The sequence below is a fragment of the Lissotriton helveticus genome, chromosome 5_1 (assembly GCF_964261635.1).
Source record: "Lissotriton helveticus chromosome 5_1, aLisHel1.1, whole genome shotgun sequence".
NCBI lineage: Eukaryota > Metazoa > Chordata > Amphibia > Caudata > Salamandridae > Lissotriton > Lissotriton helveticus.
In genome coordinates, this window is record NC_136065.1 from 1,216,167,210 (window position 1) to 1,216,189,332 (window position 22,123).

The window sequence follows — 22,123 nt, forward strand, 5'->3', positions numbered from 1 at the left end:
TTGAATATCGACCACGAATATGAATACTACTTAGGGCAAGAATAACCTGATGATGCTGTATATAGTTTGGTTTTGCTCTGATGTCACTCAATTGATGTACTGTATAACAACATACTATAACAACTGTTTGTATATAATTATGCCACGAAGGATTAATGAGGTAGAATAACACTATTTGATGTTACTGTATCTTTTCACCCTGTCCTCCTTTCCATCTCCCCCTGTCTCCTGAATGTGCGGATAGATTATGCTGCTTATATATATGCAGAATGGAAAGACCATCTGGACCCTGTTTGCTGACGTATATCGTCAGATGTAGGTCGGGTTACTTTATTACGTGGCAGTTTACTACTACTATGATTTAGATCCTCAGATTCACATACAATGTGAAATGTAGGTCTGTTGTAATTGTAGAATTGTAGAATTATGGTGCAAAGGCCCATATAGTAACTATTGCTTGGAACATACATGAAGGCTGGTTAAACCACTACTTGGTATGGTTCTGAATACTTTAAGGTTGGTGTGCAATCATACAATTGATATACTGATCATATTTACATGACCCTCGAATGATGCAGCGGATTGCGTTAATATTTTTCACTATTTACTTGATGTTGGAAATTACTAACGGATTGGATTAGTTTAGATAATTTTTAATATAGGTTTGCTACCTTAAAATAGCGCCCGCCAATTTGGTTACTTTTTTTTTTGTGAATGCATTAAATGTAAATAGCTTTAAAATACATATTTTAACCTCTTTATGGGTGCGGGCGGCTAATAGCGGCTTTACAGTAGATATAACTCAGATGATATGTTGTTTGAAGACAGTGGCGAAGAAAACGGAGAATCACCACTCTAAGATGGCGCCCGCGGTTTTGGCTATATATTGCCATTCAAAGATGGCGCGCGTGTAGTACGCGATCGTTTTGAATACTGAGGGAGCTGATATGCGGTGAGCTGGGTGCCATAATAGTAGTTATAGTACATAATCGAGTTTAACTATGGGGCGCTTGCTAAAATACTATTTTAATTTGATTGCAGCCTGCCGATATGAGACTAACGAGACGTTAAAATTTACTTACGATGGTTTTGGACTTGGAATATTGCTGATTTGCAATTTCGAATTGATAAACACTTGGGAGCTATTAACTGGATTACGAACTATTGTTCACAGGTACTTATTTGTAAATTAAACAATTGAGGATTGATTATGGTGTGAACTGTATAGGGAGTATATATTCAGCTAGGGACTTAGTGATTAAATAAATGCACTGTGAGTACTTATACACTATATATGTGCTACGTGTTAGCTCAAACTGAGCATAGAATTGTGTGGTGGCATATGCCAAATGTGGTCTAGCTTTTTTCTTAAGAATAAAATGTATATAGAATTAATGATAACTCTTTAGACAATAGAGAGCTTATGCGAAGTGACATAAGTTTTATTTTCTGATTAGAATTTTGTTTGGATTGGACTGAGGAGACCAATTGAATATTGAAGATTACGTACTATATGATTTCGCCCTCATACTATGGGTGAGTCTTTATGGTCAAATTTGTTCGCGTCACTACTGTTGTTACCAGGTATTAGCTTCCATGGGCACAATTTGGCCTCACAGACTCGCTTCCCAACTTCGGGAGATCTGAAATGTCTGCGCCAGGGTGTACCCCGAGTACGGACATGTCGACCCCTTCTACACAGGCGTCCTGGTGTACCTGTTCATTCAGCCCCCCCCCACAAAATGCGTGCTAATTATGCTAGGGCTGACTGATCCAGGGAAATTAAATGTGCCGCCATAGGCCACCAGATGGGCTTAATTGAATGGCATTATGCTGTGCCCGATAAGACACGGCGCTCCTGACGCTGCCACCCACTGTCAGTGCAACTGAAAAGGCTACCCATCAGTGTATGTCTACCTTCCTACTATGGAGGTCCCCAAACGCGCTGTGTCTACTAAAATGGCAACTGGAAGCTCGGGCCCCCGTAAAGGCAGAGTCCAGCTTCCCTACAAGGGGTGCTGAGGTGTTGCATAGGCCTATTACTCCTGGGTAAGTCTTAGCTAAGATTAGCGCCAGATGCATTCCCATTAACACTTCCAACTGTAAGTGTTTAGCATAGCATCAGTCTGTGTCCCATGTGGAGTGTTTGAATTAGTGTTACGGAGAGGGTGCCCGGTATTATGACCTTCATTAAAGAATAGTACACAGTGTGAAGTGCAGTGACACAGTGCATTCATGGTTATCAAACAATTATGCCGCAGCCAAGTACATTCCTAGCCAGGCCGATGCTAACGGTACTCCCGAAGTCCGACAACATATACATGGTAGTGTACCAGCACATGGTGCCAATGGCTTTCGACACAGGCCCCCAAATTCTTAATGTGCCTTACTGGCCATGACGTGTGCAGTTTTGTCCAGTAAGAACATTGTTGGGACGTCTTGTCCAGTAAGAACATTGTTCGGTGAATGCATGGTGCTGTCAATTAATTAGCAATCTTCTGGTAAACCTATGTCCCTATTGCTCTTCCCAACATCGCCCCTGAGATTAGAAATCCAAGCACCACAGTGAGGTAACTAATCCTATCATTGCGAAAAAGCACTCATAGCCCCTATGAACTACCACTATACCATCAGTTCTGCCCTGCAATTGCATGGGATACAGATAAGGGTTTCTCAGTGGCATAACCCCACTTACCTACCCCTAACCTCACTTACAATGTCTGTTTTACTATCAAAGTCTTTAGGCATAGGATCTCAGATCGAAAGGGGCATCGTCTTTGCCAGTTCAGCAGCAAAGTCATTAAGCATAGGATTAGCACATTGCTATCCGTGCCGAGCTGTAAAATGTCCCAAAAGCCCTTTACCAGTCCAGGCACAACATTATAGCGTTGGCTTTTGGTAAACTACCATCCAAACCAACCTGACATGATCAGAAGCAACCCCTGACATGTGTGTCACTCTCATTAGAGCCCTCAGAGAGGTATAGCTCTGTCCTTACCAAAGGGGGCACCCAGTTTAATTCTAAACAAAACACGTTCAGAAATACAGTGCTGCATAAATTATTCAATAAAGAAGCAGGGAACCCTCTGTAGTTCTCAAATTTAGATGGAAAGCAGCTCCCGTATAGAGCTTTCAACATCAGCGGCAACAATTACAGCTCTGGCTTTTGGTAAACATACCATCCAAGCCAACCTGACATGATTAACAGTAACTCCTGACATGTGTTTCACACTAATTAGAGCCCTCAGAGAGGTATAGCTCGGTCCCTACCCAAAGGAGCACCCAGTTTAAGACTAACAAAAACCGTTCAGAAGTAAAGCTTTTCATAAATTATACAATAATGAAGCAGAGAATTCTGGGTAGCCCTCAAAATTAGGTGGAAAACAGCTCCCGTATAGAGCACCCACAACATCAGCGGCACACTAAATCCGCTCATCTCATTAGAGCCCTCAGAGAGGTATAGTTCTGCCCCTACCCAAGGGAGCACCCAGTTTAAGTCTAAACAAAAACCAGATCAGAAATAAAGTGCTGCATAAAAATTATGAAATAAAGAAGCAGAGAACTCTGTCTCAACATCAGCGGCACACTACATTTTTGCTCACCCCAGGTGCCTTGATGAGCTTAGCCTTTAGGTCTCCCCATACTAATAAATGAGATAAGAGTCTTTTACACACTACTGGTTTTCCAAGCCCATAATAAAACTAACAAACCTTTACTGTTATGTGTGTTATTCCCATTGATTGAATACCCAGGTGAAGACAATTTAGGTACAGGGAAAGTGGCTGGAATTGCAAAATTCCACTTTGCACCATCACTCCGCCCTGGACTACTTAGGTACACGTTACTCGCATGGAGGATCCAACAGAGAGTATTAGCAGAGAGAATTTCAAAGATTGTTTTAACTATAAAATCAATGGCTATACTTAAACTTATAATTGTGAAATAACACATTTCACCCAGCAACAAATCAATTAGAAATTTTTGGGACCAAATACGATTCTCAGATTTCAGAGGCAATAAATAAGGATGCCACATGTTTGTGAAACCATGACTCAAGTGGTGAAATGAAGCAGCCAGAAACCCAAGCCACCCCAGACAATGCCTTTCCAATAATATTGATGCAGGTATCAATGACCGTACACATACACTTATTTTCCTTTGTTACAAAACATTAGCGCATGCGTGACCGTCATTGTGAGCCACACGACCCATGTGCGGCACTCCTGTCAATACCCCCAGATATATGTTACCAGTATCATACCTAGAAGTCAGGACTATTGGCTTTGTCGGTGGCTGTTAGCTGCCTAAGATAAATAAGCAGCAGCCATGGTTTGTATATAATATTAAAAACACTTACACTTGACACCCTGGGGACACTACGACAATATATCTGGTACAAGTATCATACCTATAAGTCAGGACTATTGGCTTTGTCAGTGGCTGTTCGCTGCCTAAGACAAATAAGCAGCAACCATGGCTTGTATATAATATTGAAAAAGCTTACATTTGAAGCCCTGGGGACACCACAACAATATTGCTGCTCCTAGGTTTCAAAAAGGAAGTGGAAATCCGGAGAGAAAATTACTCTTTAATGGCTTTCCCTCCACCTAAAATGCTCACTTGGCATGCCTTCATGCCGTAACTTTTTCACTAGTGACGTGAGCAGTGTGTGATCACCTGCACATGATGTGCCTGCAGTCCGGGGTCCTGACAGAGTACCGTTTCGATTCCCCCCTTTAACCATATACAGGTTAACAGAATCAGCATTCATGAAATGTACAACAATAATGAAAAATTATATATTTATGAGCATTGTGATTGACTTTGCAAAGAGCAGTGAAGCCTCCACAACTTTTACACGTATGCCGAACCGGATCCCATCCCAGACTCTCGTCCTCTTCACCCTCACCCCGCGTGCTTTCATATAGCGCAGCCGCAGACTCAACCCTAATGTGTCGGAGCGCCTCACAACAGGAACAGCAGCGCCACACTTCCGGGTCACCAGGGAACCCGGGGCGAGTGGGGGCCGGTGCACCCCGCCATAAGTGCGGTGGGGCCGGTGTCGGCCCCGCCTTTCCTTTCCCGTAAAAAACTGTCCCTCTGAGAAGAACTCGACAGGAAAGCAGCGCCGACCATAACAGGGATCGGAGCTCCTTCCGCCTACATGGTCATATATCCTGATTCCCTGTACAGTACTCGCGGACTCAGTACATGCTGTCCTCCACATGCGGAAGGTTCTTAAAGCTGAAATGCAGCCCGCTCCTCCATAAAGCAGCAGATAAAATAACACAGGTCAATAACGTCCCGCTGAACCAATTTTACTTAAAAAGGTCTAAATAACAGGGCTCGCGCTCTCCCTGCACCTACAGCCCCCACAGTCCCAAAATGCGAGCGTTACAAATGAGAATAGCAGAGCGCGAGACAGAAGCGCCAGGAAGTAGCCGGCCGCCATACTTATGCAAATGTATCTTACGGACTTACAATCTCCAAGGAGAGCCCGCCCCCCATGAGTGTGACACGTTTTACAAACCGGGCTATTTCTGTCACGGGCAGGAGCCTCATAGCATTTTAAATAGCATATACTACTTATATCACCACCAACAGCTACGTGACACAACAAAAAATTCTTCGGTGGCAGAGGAAATACTTACTCCGGACCCCGCTGTCCCAAAATTGATAATGATGGACGGCCTTGGAGTGCGCTCCCTCAACCTTTAACCCAGCCGAGGTGGAGAGAGCTATCTTGGAGACCTCTAAGAAGAAAGCTCCGGGGCCGGACGGGGTCCCGGCTGACTTCTACAGGTACTCCCCAAAATTCTGGGCAGGGGTCTTAACCCGTGTTTTTACAGCTGCAAACGAAAATGTTTTCCCTAGTAGTTGGTCCACCTCAATCATCGTGCCCATTTTCAAAAAGGGCCAACACAACGACCCAGGGTGTTATAGGCCCATTTCCCTCCTAGACTCTGCAATTAGGATCTTAGGCAGAGTCTTGTTATTCAAACTTAGAGGCAACATCGAGGGGTGTGGAGGCTTATCAAATATCCAGTATGGTTTCAGGGCAAAAAGAGGTACCCTGGACCAGTGTTCCAACCTTCACCTGTTAATATCCAAGTATACGGTTGCCAAGGAGGGGTCCTTGTTCCTGGCCTTCATGGACCTCTCCTCAGCATTCGACTTGGTGAACAGGTCAAAATTATGGGACATTTTATTGGTGTCTGGGATTGACAAATCACTTGTGAATTTCATGGCATCACTGCACCAGGACCTGTTTGCCACAGTGCGGGTTACGAAGGAAGGCAGGTGCACCGACCTTTTTAAATCAGAGAGAGTAGTCCGTCAGGGCTGCATCTTGGCACCCCTCCTCTTTACCATCTACATAAATGGTCTGGGCAAACATCTTGAGGCACTGGAGGGGGACGTCCCGCGTGTAGGAGAAGTTAACATCCCGGCTCTCCTATATGCGGACGATGCAGTCCTGATAGCTCGCACTGGGCTGGGCCTTCAGCGTTTACTGGCATCATTTGGCGCCTTTATGGACCATCTTGATTTAAAAATTAACACGAAGAAATCCCACACGATGGTGGTGGGCCGCCACAGAAATCGGGGTAAGCCTATATCCTTCTTCTGTAAGGGCGAGGCAGTGTCCAGGGTGACAGTTTTTCCTTATCTTGGGGTTAGTTTTGATGATAAGGGCTCAAGGGGACCTCAAATTAAGATCAAGAGCTTATCCTTGGCGAGAGCCTACTCAGCCCTTTTAGGATTTGCAAACAGGTTAGGGGCCAGGCCTATGGAGGCACTCTTAAAAATGTATAATTCTAAGTGTATATCTGTAGTTATGTATGGGTCTCCACTATGGGGGTACGTTTCTCAGGACGCAATACAAACAGTGGAAAACAAGTTCCTGAGACGCCTTCTCTCTGTCCCCCAGTCTACCCCTACTTTTTCTATTCATGGGGAGGTGGGCCTAGATTACATTACTGATAAACTTAGACTGGCTCCTTTATTATTTTGGTTAAAGACCTGGCTAAATTATGAATTAACCCTAAACCATGCCATTTTGCACGATGTTATGACCCTGGACTATGTAAAGAGAATAGCCTGGCTGGAGTATGTGAGACATACTTTCCTACAGCTAGGACGCCCAGAACTTTTTAATTCTCCTTCCTGTATTAAGAGGGAGGACATCAAATGAACCAAATTGTATTTTATGGATAGGGCCAGATTGGCTCGGGAGGAGCAAGAATTGATTAAACCTACCGTCAGATCACATTATTTGCTGTTGATTTCCCCTTCCCTTGAGCCCTATCTCAAAACTGTAACTAAGCCCTTCCATAGACATTTGTTAATAAAATTTAGATTTAACTTAATTCATTATTCCCTAGGCAGTTACCCGTCCTGGAGTAAACCAGAAGAGGGCCCTCCGTGTAAATGTGATGATTTTTCCCACCAGGACACTATGCATTTTATCATGTTTTGCAGTTTATATTCGGATGCTAGGAAAAAATATCTGGTTCCAATGTGAAGAGAGGCCGGCTTTCTTCAAGTTAGGCCGGCTCTAGTTTACTTACAGTCTTTGGGCAGTACTACCATCATATTTGGGGTAGCCAGTTTTTTGGTGGTGGCTTACAGAGCGCAAACAAATTTGGTGGTATTGAGGGACCTTACCTAGCTCTTTGAGCTGCACCTCAATTATTATTTTTTTGTATTGCCTTTGTGTCCTAGTCTTGTATATAATGCTCTTGCTTGGTCCTTGTAAATCTATGTAACCTGTAAATCTGTAAATTTGTATATAAATGTTTTAAAGTCTTTTATGATTTTTAACAAATCGAATAAAGTGAACTTGACTGACTGACTGACTGATAATGCTGCTCGCTGCTCAGCACGACCTCCGGATTGGATCAGCTGTTCCTCTGGTCCTCTTTCGAAAAAACTGCACATGGACGCGCCCGTGCTTCTCCGCCACCGCTAGCTCTCAGCCGGTCCGGCGCTTGGCTCCCCAACAGCTCCCATTCTCATGCCACAGCTGCTCAAAACACGCCCCCCGTCGCATCCGAAATCCACCCCTAGAGAAAGCTGTAAGATAAGCCCCAATGCCTGGAAAAACAAAATAGAAATTAAATACAGCCTCCTAGCGAGGCTGGCATGATTAACAGACAGGCCAAGGACCCCCCAGAAAATTAATTACAGCCTCCTAGAGGCTGGAAGGGGCCGGCCGTGGCGCGCAGGAGTCAAAGAGGCCGACTCCCGCGCTGCCCGGCCTTTAAACCCTTCGCAGGCCAGGCCGGATCTAACCGGCCTGGCCTTTGTTCCCTTCATGACCCGGAAGTGACTGAATCACTGCCGGGTCACCATGGAACCCGGGGCGAGTGGGGGCCGGTGCGTCCCACCATAAGTGCGGCAGGGCCGATGTCGGCCCGCCTTTCCAAAAACCTGCTAGTTATATTAAAAAGTCAGCAGCGAGAGTCATTTGGTGCTAGCACACTTGCTTGTATCTCTACTATCCAACTAAATATTTGCTGCAGCAGATTCTCTGGTGTCATGTCCTCAGGTGGTTGTAGTCACAGATGAATCACCATAAGGGGAAGCATTATAGAAAAGATGCAAACATAAAATTAAGTACAAGGAAACACCTTTCTGGACTTTTCCCCTTTCTCGCTGTACATGCCCACTACCTCGTCGTGTGCCTGACTTTGAGGAGCTTTGGAGCAGAATAAGTAAACAGCAAGGTGAAATTGTGTACAGATTGAGTCAAGTGTAGAAAAATAACAAACTGTCCACATTTATTGGCATTCCTTAATTGTTGTTACCTTGCATTGTTGTTGAATTTATTTGGTACTTCATGTCTCTGCTGAGCGGCAGAAGCACATTAGCAGATGGGTAGCACACTACTCAGTGGTAGTGCTATGGATGGAAGAGAGTGTGTCTGGGGCTTGTGTTTTGGTGTCCTGTGTGATGGCCAGAGTGATACTGTTAACCCCTTCGCTGTGGGGGTTATTCCCCTGCTGTGCTGGGGTGAGGGGGCGCGCACAGCGCCCGCATGCTCATGACGAGCTGAGCTTGTCATGAGGCACGGCGCTCCTGTGCTCATGACGAGCTCAGCTCGTCACAGGTGCATTGCCTCCTGTGGAACGCTCAGCACACGAGGGGAATTCCCCCCGCACCTGAGCGTTCCACGGCTCATGACGAGCTGAGCTCGTCATGAGCACCGGAGCGCCGTGGCTCATGACGAGCTCAGCTCATCATGAGCGTCGAAGAGGTTAATGTATTTTTGTTCCTGTGGCCTGGGGTGCTCCAATCACTCTCCTCCCAGCAGAAGCCCTCTGTACTCCTCGTTCTCTTCCTTGCACCATTACAACACTCCCTGCCTGCACTTTTCTACATTCTGAAAGTGATCCCTGCAGGAGCTTCACAGTTCAATCCCTCACAAAACTCCCTTCAGGAGCACACAGGATCCCTCACTCTTCTCCCTGCACAAATTCACTACACCTTCTCAACATGCCAGGAGGAGTTCCCTGCACCCCTCGCAGCTCTCACTGCTGGAGGACCCTGCACCACTCACTTGCCATCCAAAAGCAACCCCATGTTACACTCACTCACCTCCCTGTAGGAGCTCTCTGTACCACTAACATCCTGTATCATAAAGGTGCACATTGACTCGCTCCCTGCACCCGCGAGCAAGCAAAGGAATATGCTGCACAGAGAGCTCTGGATTGTACTTCTTTATTCCTCAGCATGCAATCACACATGTCACTCTCATTACATCATAACTGTTAAGCCTACCTTAACACCTCCTAGCAAGCTACGTAATTCCTTGTTGACTCCACGCAGAACTGCAAGGGTCCTAGCACACATAATCGCATGACACAATATCTCCCTCCTTGTTAAATAAAAAGAATAAACAATAGTCACATCTGATTTCTTCAATAAGGCATCAAGGCACTCACATTAGTCGGCTAGATTGAGTGGTTTGAGATGGTTGAGATGCACTCTGATTGTGCACCGATGGCACAGGTACTGTCAGGCGGGGTCATTTCATTCATGATCGAGGTAGGTGCTAAAAGTGTGAAGAGTCCTGTGAGATGGACTTTCTGTGAAGGTGCGCTGTCACCATATGTCCTTTGCACTTCACAACCCTCAAAAGATTGACAGCAAACGGAGTGTCTTTTTTCTGCTTTCATTTCTGCTTGACCAGGATCCAGTCACCTTCATTGAAGGTCATTTACTGAACTCGTGGACGACGATCAGCATATGTTTTCATCTGGCACTTCCAAAAAGTGCCTATGACATGAACCTTATCCGCATTCAAGGATTGGTCTACTCTCCACTGTGGCAGTTTGACTCTGAATCTCACCCAAATAGCAAGGTGGCAGCACTCTCACCAGTTGTGGAGTGAGGAGTTGAATGATGGGTACCGAGGGCCTGGCACAGGGTCTGGTTTAACTTAATTCCCTCTATCGATGCTCGTTGAATTACCCGTTAGAGGGTACCCATGAATCGTTCCAGAACACCATTAGCTTGGGGAAACAGGCATGCTCTTCTGGTGCATGACATTTAGAATTATTTTCTATTGATCGGCGGATTCTGAGATTTGAGAATGGCAGGGATACTCCACACTGCAAAGATGTTATCCAGCTGATTGATGACCTTGTCATGGCTAGTTGGCGATAACTCTTCTACTAGAGGAAAACATGAATACTCATCAATGTCCACCATGAGATCATGTCCCTTTTCTAAAGGTCCAATGAAATCAACCGCAATTATTTCCCACCCATGTGCAGGAAGGTCAAACATTGTCAATGGATGCTGTGTTACTTTGGGAGAAAGGCAGGTGCAAAGATTTTTAGTTACATCTCCGCTCATCTAGGCGGGGGAACCACTCTCAGTCTCTTAGGGCTCTTTTAGTGGCTACAATGCCACAATCAATAAATGACTTCCTATTTAACAATAGGTTTTACATGCAAGTCAAGGGCACTGCCATGGGGTGTCCTTATGCCCCAGAAATGGCAGTGCTCTACATGGCACAGTATGAGACCATGTTTGTGGAAAACAACAACCCATACATTGGAAACATCCTTCAGTGGTGGCGCTATATAGATGACGTCTGGCTCCTGTGGCAGTGGAGCCAGACCGAGCTGTTGGCGTTCCACGAATGGATCAATACCAGACACAGAGATATTAAATTCTCCTTAGAAAACAGTACGACGAGAATGACATTTCTGGACGTAGAGTTGACCTGTGTTGATGGATTTTTGAAAACATCCTTATATAGGAAGTCAACTGACAAGAACACTATCTTGCACCACAAAAGCTATCACCCTAGAAGCCTGAAGGCAAATTTGCCCTATGGCCAAATGCTGCGCATTCGGAGGAATTGCTCAGATATAGGGGACTATGACCACCATGCCCAGATATTCTGCGAGGAGATGACTCATAGGGGATACCCAAGGAAGCTTCTAAAGCATTCCTATAAGAGAGCTCGGTTTACCCCCCGAGAAGCCTTATTGCAAACGAAAGAAAAGAAGGAGCTAGATCGTTTGGTATGCGTAACCACCTTTGGGCCAGACACGCACAAACTTAGACAAACGGTGCTTAAAAATTGGCACCTTTTGGAAGGCTTGGAATGTCCTTTTCCGCCTCCCATCTTTGCATACAAGAAGAACAGGAGCTTGGGACAACAAATTGTGAGAGCTGATCTTCCCAAGCCCCAACCTAAACACGATCTCCTCGCCTTGTGGGACATGAAACCAATAGAAGGCCACCATAAATGTGGCAATTGTGTATCATGTGGCAGTACCATTGAAGGTATTGAGTTTCAACATCAGGGAGTAAAGTGGAAACATCTTGGCTTTTCTAATTGTAGAACAAAAAACGTAGTGTATGTGATAATGTGTCCTTGTCGCAAGATCTATATTGGAAAAACAAATCAGCAGGTGAACCTTCGAATAGGACAACACAGGTCACGAATAAAAAAGAAAATATTGAATGCGCCCATGGTCGAACATTATGTTGAAATGTCCCATAATGAAAATGATTTCAAATGGTCAGTCCTGTACACAATGAATAACGCACAGCGCCCTGTTGATGTTGAGAAAACGCTTCTTGAAAAGGAAGCCTATCTGATTCTGAAATGTAACTGTATATCGACAGGTTTGAACAGTATGTCGGAATTGGCAAGAATTTGAGTTTTGGCGCCCTACTGCTGGCTTGTAGCTGAAGTAAGATGCTGCATCTAAACGACATGGTCTCTTATAATATATCGAGACCCAGCGTAGGTTTTTATGTCTGCAAGCCACGTCTATGTATGGAATGAAGAATGATTGTTTTAATTTCATTACTAAATTAGCCTCCTGCCAGCTGCACTGGTTCGTATGAAGCAATAAATGAATTATCATTGAAATGAGTAACAACTGAATATTATCGAGTGACCTATGGTGATGGTGATAATTCTTTTAAAACTACAGCCCCCATAATGCCTTTCATCCTTAAGCTTAGACTGTTTAAGTAACATAAAATGGCGGCCGCCCTTAGAGACGGCGAGCAAGGGACGCAGTAGCATCGTCTTGGTTGAAGTCGACCAAACCTCAGTTCCAGGTACGTCGACGTACAAACAAAGCGGGCACTCTAACAATCTGGTGAGGACAGAGAGAGCGCGAATAATTCAACATCGCTTCTCTCCCTTGTGCTTAGATTGATTGATCGTTTTTTGGAAAGAGTTGACGCTTGCGAACAGAAGTAGAGGCGTTCGTAAGATACACTGAGCCCCGGACGGGGTTGCAGACGGGGGTGTGAGCAGCCTCCTCGTTTGGGGCACACCTGTAGGTGGGGGGGGGGAAAGCACTGAAACAGACACCATCTTAGTGTGTTAAAGGCCGCTTTATTTGGAATCAGGTGCACCTACGCAATCAACCCCACCTGGCCTGTGCCGAACAAAACTAGTACTCTCTAAATAGTAACCGCCTAACAGCCCCCCTCCACCCCCACCCCTAATTGTATCCCCAACATTGCAACAAAGTATCAACATCCGCTCAGCAACCTACCCCCAACTTCAAATGACCTTAGTGACCTTCCTGACCTCCGCTCCCCAACTGCCCCTACAGCCCCAGGCCTCCTGTGAATCCCCCCTTTTCTCCTAGGGAAACGCCACCCCTCACAGCACCTGTTCCAGCGACATCCACTCTTGTACCCTAACTCAAGTGCACCCTCAACCAACAAAGCCCCTCGCAACCTCCAAGAGGCCCACCCTGGCCAAAACCATCCCACGGACACAGGGAGGGAGGGAGGGACAACGATTTTCACCTAGCACCCCCGGCTGCCGTGTCACTACCTGAAATGGTGCCCCCAGCTACAAAATGGCCGTATATATCCCCGGCCAGCCCAAAAACCGCCCAAGGAGCCCAAACCAGCCCAAGGAGCCCAAGCTACGGGTGCCTGTCTAGGACACCTATCCCCCCCCCCTACTGCCCCAAACATCCCCGGGTGTGCAAGCCTCCCTACGGTCGGCTGCCCCCCCAAATCCCCCTTGGGGCACACCTGTAGGTGAGGGGGGGGAAAGCACTGAAACAGACACCATCTTAGTGTGTTAAAGGCCGCTTTATTTGGAATCAGGTGCACCTACGCAATCAACCCCACCTGGCCTGTGACGAACAAAACTAGTACTCTCTAAATAGTAACCGCCTAACAGCCCCCCTCCACCCCCACCCCTAATTGTATCCCCAACATTGCAACAAAGTATCAACATCCGCTCAGCAACCTACCCCCAACTTCAAATGACCTTAGTGACCTTCCTGACCTCCGCTCCCCAACTGCCCCTACAGCCCCAGGCCTCCTGTGAATCCCCCCTTTTCTCCTAGGGAAACGCCACTCGGAAGTCGTTTACGCCTTCCGACCCCCCCCTTAGGACTCCTGCCTCCTAGGATACCTAAGCACCCCTAGCGCTCTATCCAGTGCCTCCTTCAACTGTACTACGTACAGTTCCATGCCATATCTAGAAAGGTGTACCCCATCCTCCCTGAAAAAATACACCGCTCCATATCGCAAGTCAGGATGAACCATTCTCCCCACCCCTTCCTTCTCACAGAAATCCCCCATCACCCGATTGATCTTCCGCCGGGCCCTGTCTATCGCTCCCGGGCGCTCAGCACCCCTCCACACCCGCCTGGGGATCAATTCGGACCAGATCACATGGCACCCCGCCCAACGCTGCTTGATCTCCCGGAGGTCCCTCATCATCTGTTTAACCACCGCCAGCCCTTTGCACTGCACCAAGTCATTCTCCCCTAAATGAATCACCACCACATCCGGACACACTCCCGCTCTCACCACCGTATTCAACATAGGCAACAACTCGTGCCACCGCATACCCCCCTTGCCCCGCCAGTGACACCTATACAGTCCAGTATCCAGTCCCAAATTCAATGCACGATGCTTGTCCCACTCCGCCTGCTCAGCCCTCTTGACAAACGAGTGGCCCACCAAATAAACATTCAACAACGCCACTTCCGGCCCCGCCACAGCACCTGCAAAGAAACACATATCAGACTTCGAAATCACAAAGACGTCACCCCTTCCACCTCCCGCAACCGCACGTACGTCCGGTAACAATCCGACTTCCACCGTCCCAGCCTCTGTATCTCCTCCTTCCCCCAACCCTTACGCGCCGCCTCAGTCGCCGCCCCGATTCTGAAGGAGTGGGTCCCAAACAGCAGGGGGTCCTCGCCCAAGCCCCGCAGGGCGCGCCGCAAAACCCACAGAGCCTGCGCCGCCGTCACCCCGCCCCCACTACTCCTGCCAAAAACCTGCCCCGCCTCCCGGCTCCGGATCTCCATCAGCCGCCTACCCCACGCCGCGGGACAAGCTCCCTCCTGCACCCCTGGGCCCAGGACCACCCAAGTCCCCACCCCCCTCTGATCAGTTTTGGAATGCCGCAGCCGCACCGCCACTTCTCGCGCGCGCAGCTCCACGTCATCCCACCCCACTCCTGGCGCCCCCTTAGTCCCCAACAATTCCGACACTCGAAAAGCACCATAAAAAAGCCAAGACATTAACGTGGAAAAACGCACCACCTCGCCCTCATCTCTGCACACCTCCGGCAGCGCGCCAATGATTTTTAACAACAACGCCACCGTGACCGGACGCCTCAAGCGGACCGCCGCGCCCTTTTCCCTCGCCCAACCCTCTAAGAGCCGGGCCCCCAGCTCCCCCGCCGACGGAACGTAGCCCCACCACAGCTTACCCATGAACGCAACAGCTGACAACTTGCCCGCGATGGTGACCCGCGACAAACCCTTCTCCATGAGCTCCAACATGTACCTTACCACCTGCTCCTCGCGCTGCCACCGGTCCCCCCGCCTCACCGCGCCAGACCGCAAGAATTCCTCCCAGGATTGCTCGTAAGCTCTCCACGTTGACGCCGCCACGGATCTCTTCACCAGCTGGAAGACCCTGGCTCTCCCACCGACCACATCTCTCCCGGCACCGGCGTCCTGACCTCCTCCGCCGCCGTGGCTAGCCCATGGAACCTCTCCCACTGCGAACGAGACAAAGCATCTGCAATGTCATTGTCCACACCCGGTACGTGTCGTGCCTGAAAAAGGATGTCATTCTCCAAGCAACGCAGCACAAACACTCTCATCAACTTCAGCACTTGCGGGTCCCTGGCCGACTGCCTATTCACCACCTGGACGACAGCCATATTGTCCACTCGAAACAACACCCGCTTGTGAGCCAACTCCCCGGCCCACACCGTGACTGCCACCACCAACGGGAACAATTCCAAAAACGCAATGCTCCGGCCGCCAGCCTGCCAGTGTGCCGGCCACTGCTCCGCGCACCACCGACCATCCCAGTAAAGGCCGAAACCGCCAACACCCGCCGCGTCCGAGTACATGGTAACGTCCCATTCCCAATCCTCCGCCGGCGCCATGGGCACTCCGTTGAAACGCTCCAAAAACGCCTGCCACATGCGCAGGTCCTCCTTCACTCCCGCCGACAATCTCACGTGGTGGTGGGGCAAAGCCAACCCGGACAACGCCAGTCCCAACCGTCTGCAAAACGTCCGTCCCGCCCGCACCACGCGGCAAGCAAAGTTCAAGTGTCCCAACAACACCTGCACCTCTCGCACCACCACCTTCTTGCAGGCCAGCATGTCGGCCACCAGCCCTAACATAGCCGCCTTCTTATCGTCCGGTAGGCGTGCTTCCATGGCGACCGAGTCGAGCTCGATACCGAGAAAGGACAACACCGTACTGGGACCGTATGTTTTCTCTGGCGCCAGGGGAACACCAAAGTCCCCCATCAACCCGGCCAAACCGTCCAGCTGCCGCTGGCAGTCCGTCGCGTCGGGTCGCCCCACCAGGAAAAAGTCATCCAGGTAGTGCGTCACTGACTCCGAGCCTGTGCGCCTGGAAAAAACCCACTGCAGGAACGAACTGAAACGCTCAAAGAGCGAGCACGAGATGGAACAACCCATCGGCAGTGCCTTGTCCACAAAAATGCACCCCTCAAATTGAATCCCCAGCAGCTGGAAATCCGCCGGATGTACCGGAAGAAGCCGAAAGGCCGACTTGACGTCGCATTTAGCCATCAAAGCGCCCTTCCCCGCCGCCGTGACAAGCCTCCGCGCCACGTCCACCGACGAGTAAGTCACCGACGCCAAGTCCGCCGAGATGTACGCGTTCACCGACTCCCCCTCCGGCCAAGACAGATGTTGTATCAGCCGGAACTGTCCTTCCTCCTTCTTGGGCACCACCCCAATGGGGGAGATGATCAAGTCAGGCATCGGCGGCTCCATGAACGGGCCCGCCATCCTCCCTTCTTTGACCTCCTTGAACAACTTCTCCCGCACGATACCCTTGTGTGCATTTACTGACTTCAGATTGTCCGCCCAGCGGGCAATCCGGGGGCCCTCGTAGCCCAGGCGGAATCCCTCCCGAAAACCCCGACGCAGCACCTCAGCATACTCCGCCCGCGGATACGCCGCCAACCAGGGTTCCATCTTCTCCAGCCTAACCGGAGTACGAGCCTTTGCCCAAAGCTCCGGCTCCCCCCCCTCGCCCCCAACCCCGCTGCCCCCCTCCCTGGGGACCTCCGTGCCCCTGCTGGTGGCCCGGCTGTCCAACGAGCCCCCAGCACCGCTGCGCCGGGTGCCGCTTTCCGCAATTCGAGCACTCATGCCTAAAACGGCAAGTTGCCCGCCCGCACGACCCTCTATTGAAATCCCAACAGGCCCCGAGCGCGGCCTGCCCGGTGGACTCACCCCGCCCCACCCCCCGGGTGGGGCGCGCGGTAAAGGGGGGGGAACCCACTGGCAACCCACTGGCCGTGTAAATGGTGTGGCCGAATTTGGCCCCGCCCATCGTCTGCTGGTACAAGTCCGCGTCCAGCTCCCCCCACAATGCTTCCGGATCCGCCGCCATGCGCGCCCGAAACTCCTCGTCATAGTGCGACCATGCGAACCCGCCGTACGTCACCTGGGCCCTCCGCACCACATCCATGTATTTCATGAGCGCCACGGATCGGTCGGGGAACTTCTCGCAGTACACACTTGCGTAGATAAGGAAAGCCGCCGACCAGTTGTCCAGTGTCAACGGCACCTTCGGACGCCTGGCCAACTCCTGCTCTTCCTCCTTCGACCCCTCCTTGGACGTCAACTCCCGGTGGAGAAGCTTGAGGATGTCGACATACTCCCCCTTCCAAATTTTTTCCCTCGTAGCCAACGACAGGTGCGCACCCAGTGGCTTCGTAATGCCCATGTATGGCAACTTACGCACCGGTACCACGCAACTTTCCTTCCCGCTCGCCGCCTCCTTCCCGGCGACCGCACCCGGCACTTCTCGCGCGCCGGCGACCGCCCCCGACCCCTCTCCCGCGCCTGCGACCGTGTCTGACCCTCCTCCCGCGCCGGCCACCCCGTCCGCCGCGCCTCCCGTGCCCACTCCGGTGTCCCGCACGTACCGTCCCCGCACCAGCCTCCAACCCTCCGCTCCCTCCCCCCCAGTCCCCACTGAAACTTGTACACATCGCCGCTTACCACTCTCCGCCCCTTCTCCCGTCTTACCTGGCGTCAAGGTCGGCGTCCGAACCGGATCCCGCCGCCTAACCAGTTGAGCTGAGGGGGCCGACACTCTCGGTGCTTCCTGCCTCGCCGGCACCTGTAAAATACTGGTAACAACATTACATTCCCCCCTGTCCTCCCGAATCTCCCCTTCCTCCGCGGACTCCTCCGCCGCCACATCCACACATTCCCGACCCCCCCTTGGGGGGTCCACCCTGCTCAAGCCCGCTCTCTCCCGACACACTCTCATCAGTTCACCCAAATCCACACTCCCACGCCGGTCCATTCCACTAACGCCTGGTTCAATAAGTAGTGCATCCCCAACCACTCCCCCGCCCCGGGCGGCCGTAACAACCCTTCGGGGGGGGGCCGGCGGGGCTGACCCCCGCCGCCATCCACCACGCTCCATTGACAGGTCCCTCGTTGGAGCGCGACCGCCCGCACTAGACAGAGCCGGCCCATCCTCTCGGTGGAGTAGAGCCGCATGCTGCTCACCCGAGCGCCTCGCAAGCAGCTCCTGCCAAGGGAAAAAAGTGGAGTCCAGCATACCGGGGTGCACAAACCCACCATCACCCCCCCACTCACCCCACCCACTCTCCCACCCCAGTGGCGCCCCCCGTCCCCACCCCGCTGAGTGACCGCCGCGACGCGAGGGAACCCCTCCGCCACCCATGCCCCACCCACCCATACTGCCCCAGCCCCCGGCGCCACCCCACCCGCCTGACCCCCAACCAGGCCCCGCACCCCTTCCGTGCCCTCCATCCCAGCCCCCCCCGTGCCCCACGCCCCCCCCCACATCCCCCCCCTCCATCCCCCCCATACCATCCCCCATCTCCCGACCCACCCCCTACCCCCCACACGCCCCCGCCCCTCCCGCTCTCCAAGCCCCCCCTCCCCTTGGCCCCCCACCCCCCCCCCCTCTCCAGCCCTGGGGACGACACTCTCTCCTGGCCCCCCAAGCCCCTACCCCCCTCCGACCCAGACGAGCTCCAGTCCAACTCTGTGTCTGCCCCCCCACCCATCTCCTCCACCTCCGTTTCTTCCACCACCTCAGGGGACCCCGCCCCCCCCACTCCTTCACCCCCACCCCCCCCTCCTTGCACCTCCTGATTCACCCCCCCTGCACTCCCTTCCCCCGACCCCCCCGCCCCCTCAACAACAAGCCCTGCCGGCACTGCAGACCCCCCCTCCCCCCCACCCCTCCGTCACCGTCAATCGCCGCCCGCACCCCCTCCCCCCCCACCGCCACCGGCGCCTGCCCTCCGCCACCCTCCACGAACTCCAGGGCCTTTTTTAGCGCCCCCCGCTGGCCAGCCTTCGCGCCCCCGCCCTTTCCCCCCGCCTTCCGCGGCACCGCCGCAACACGCTTCTTCGCGGCCTTCGCGCCGCCGCCCCCAGCCCCGCCTCCCCTCTGCACACTCAGGGCCGGCCGCGGTCGCGACCGCGGCGGCTCACAGGCCCACACAGCCGCCGCGGCGCCGTTGGCAGCGCGCCGCGGCGGAGGCCTCACCTGAAAATCCGGCCGAAGTACATCCAGCCGGCCCGCCTCCCCAAGCAACCGCAACGCCTCCGCGACTCTGGGGTCCCGCTCCGCCATCACCAAAACCGCCACACAGGTAAACGAACACCGACGCACCACAGCACCCGCTCGCGCCGCCGAACACCACGTGACCAGGGACAACGATTTTCACCTAGCACCCCCGGCTGCCGTGTCACTACCTGAAATGGTGCCCCCAGCTACAAAATGGCCGTATATATCCCCGGCCAGCCCAAAAACCGCCCAAGGAGCCCAAACCAGCCCAAGGAGCCCAAGCTACGGGTGCCTGTCTAGGACACCTATCCCCCCCCCCCCCCTACTGCCCCAAACATCCCCGGGTGTGCAAGCCTCCCTACGGTCGGCTGCCCCCCCAAATCCCCCTTCACCAAAGGAAACCGGTAGGACAGGGGCCCATTATGTGATAGAATGTTTTATGGACTACCATGCACCATGTGCAAACCCTGACAGAATTTTATTAATGCTTTAGGTGAAATAAATAGCTACGTGACAAAAGGTGATGCTGCTCAGCTACAGCATGACAGTGGATTATATACAAGGTATGGTAGGCTTGCAGCTTTCATTTTTTCAATTGCGAACTCACACTAGTCCTGCAGCCACAAGCACCAAATGGTTTGTTTCTGTTAAATAGGACAAAAGTAAAGAGAGACAGAATCTTCCTCGCCCCTCCAACAGCGCCAGTTCGCTCAGACGGAGGTATGAACTTTATTGTTGATTCTACTAGTTATTTCAATTAAACAATAAATACACATTCTATTACATGGAGGCAATATGTGCTTGATCCCTAGGAAAAAGGTGTGCCCATAAAGTGGTAACGAAGAGGCTACATCGTTTAACAGAAGTGACTGCTTGGTCACCTATAAGAAGAAACAGGTATAAACAAACCATATCCAAACACTATGACAGCTAGAGAAGAGGCAAATAGGTTGTCATTAAAACTTTATGTTTTTTGCATCCTAAACAGATTAATAACAGAGCCCTGATGAGGGTTTGGGGAGCAATGACCCGAACCTGAAACGCGTCGGCAAACCCATCAAGAGCCATTTATTACATTAAGTGTTGTCTGATTGAGAGATACAAACGCTGTTGCTCTTGTGTTGAATTATGTCTTCTCAAGATTTGTGATTAATGAAATGACTTTGTGTATTTCAAATTGATGAACATAATTTTGTAAATGTTTGTTGGATGTTTTTTCTGTTTGTTTTTTTCTGTGATGTTATTTCCTTGAATGTTTTTGTAATAATTTATAGTACTTGTGAATGTAATTCGTTGTGAATAAGATTATAAGTGTTTTGTTGAGGTGTGTATTTTTCTACTGCCTAAGAACTTTTTTAGAGAAGTTTAGTTTCCACAGAGAATACATGAAGAAAAGGTATAAATAAATATACCAGACCAGATTTAATGAAATTGTGTATTTGGTCTTTGCCTAAAGCATATTGTAAGTAAATGTGAGAGGGGGGCATTTTTTGTGTTTATTGTGATATAGAAACGGTCCAGCCCTCCCTCAGCCCTCCAAGGACCTAACTCCTTTTGTGTACAATCAATAAAGCTGCATCTCCACTATCGTGGAGTATGTCCCCAGGGCACTGGTTTAATGTCCCCTCAATGAGGTTACTTCATTTTTAATACTCCAACCTGAATCAATAAATCTCAAACCATGAGTTATGGATAATGTTGAGTTATTCTTTATAGTTTTTCATTACTGCTTTAAATTCTTTTGTAGTTCCAACATTACATTTCCAGTGCACATTTCACTAATCCCAATGCATTTCGGCTGATAGAGCCTTCATCAAGGGGTATTTCATGTGGGATGTCAACCGTGTTTCAATTCACCCGACAGCATTTCCTCCAACAGGCATTTCCTCCAACATGCATTTTCAATTACATGTTTTAATCCTTTGAAGCTTTGATCACATCCAGCAGACCACTGGAAAGGGACATCTCATTTTGTCAAGTCTCTCAATGGGGCACTCACAGTAGCAAAGTCATGAATGTACATTGAGCAATCACTGACAATGCCTAACAAGGATCGCAGCATGGTGACATCTTGTGGGGGCAGATAGGTGATAGTCCTTGAAGTTTACCTGGGTCAAGAGTCATTTTCCCACCAGTAAAAACGTGCCCAAATAATTTGAGTTTGGTCGTGTGAACCTCACACTTTACGAGACTGGCATACTTTCGTAAGACTCTATTAAAAGAGAGGGACCCAATAACCCAAAGGAGTAGGGTACCAAGCGACAAATGTCAGAAAATAAGTTCCCCTTTGGTAACTATAAACCTAGGCATTCATTCAGCTCAATAATATCGACACAAAGCACTAATGCAACATTTTCACACAACACATAGGGGGATGCAGATTCAATCAAAGTGAAAACTTTTTATAGTAAAAATACACAATTTAGGTTTGGCTGCCTTCAAAGAAGAACAAAAGACAAAGGCAAACCACCAACATAATTAATTTGGACATTGCCACAAGATTACATTAAAGGTTAATGGTTTCCCCATAACTATTATCA

At 50.2% G+C, this 22,123-nt stretch overlaps 1 long non-coding RNA gene across 1 annotated transcript; it reads left to right on the forward strand.

The window, feature by feature from the left end:
- The first annotated feature begins 20,075 nt into the window (after window positions 1-20,075).
- On the forward strand, window positions 20,076-20,681 carry LOC144753549 (uncharacterized). The gene is made up of 4 exons (XR_013594407.1): window positions 20,076-20,146; window positions 20,239-20,303; window positions 20,396-20,480; window positions 20,572-20,681. It is a non-coding gene; the product is annotated as an uncharacterized LOC144753549 (long non-coding RNA).
- The last annotated feature ends 1,442 nt before the right edge of the window (window positions 20,682-22,123 follow it).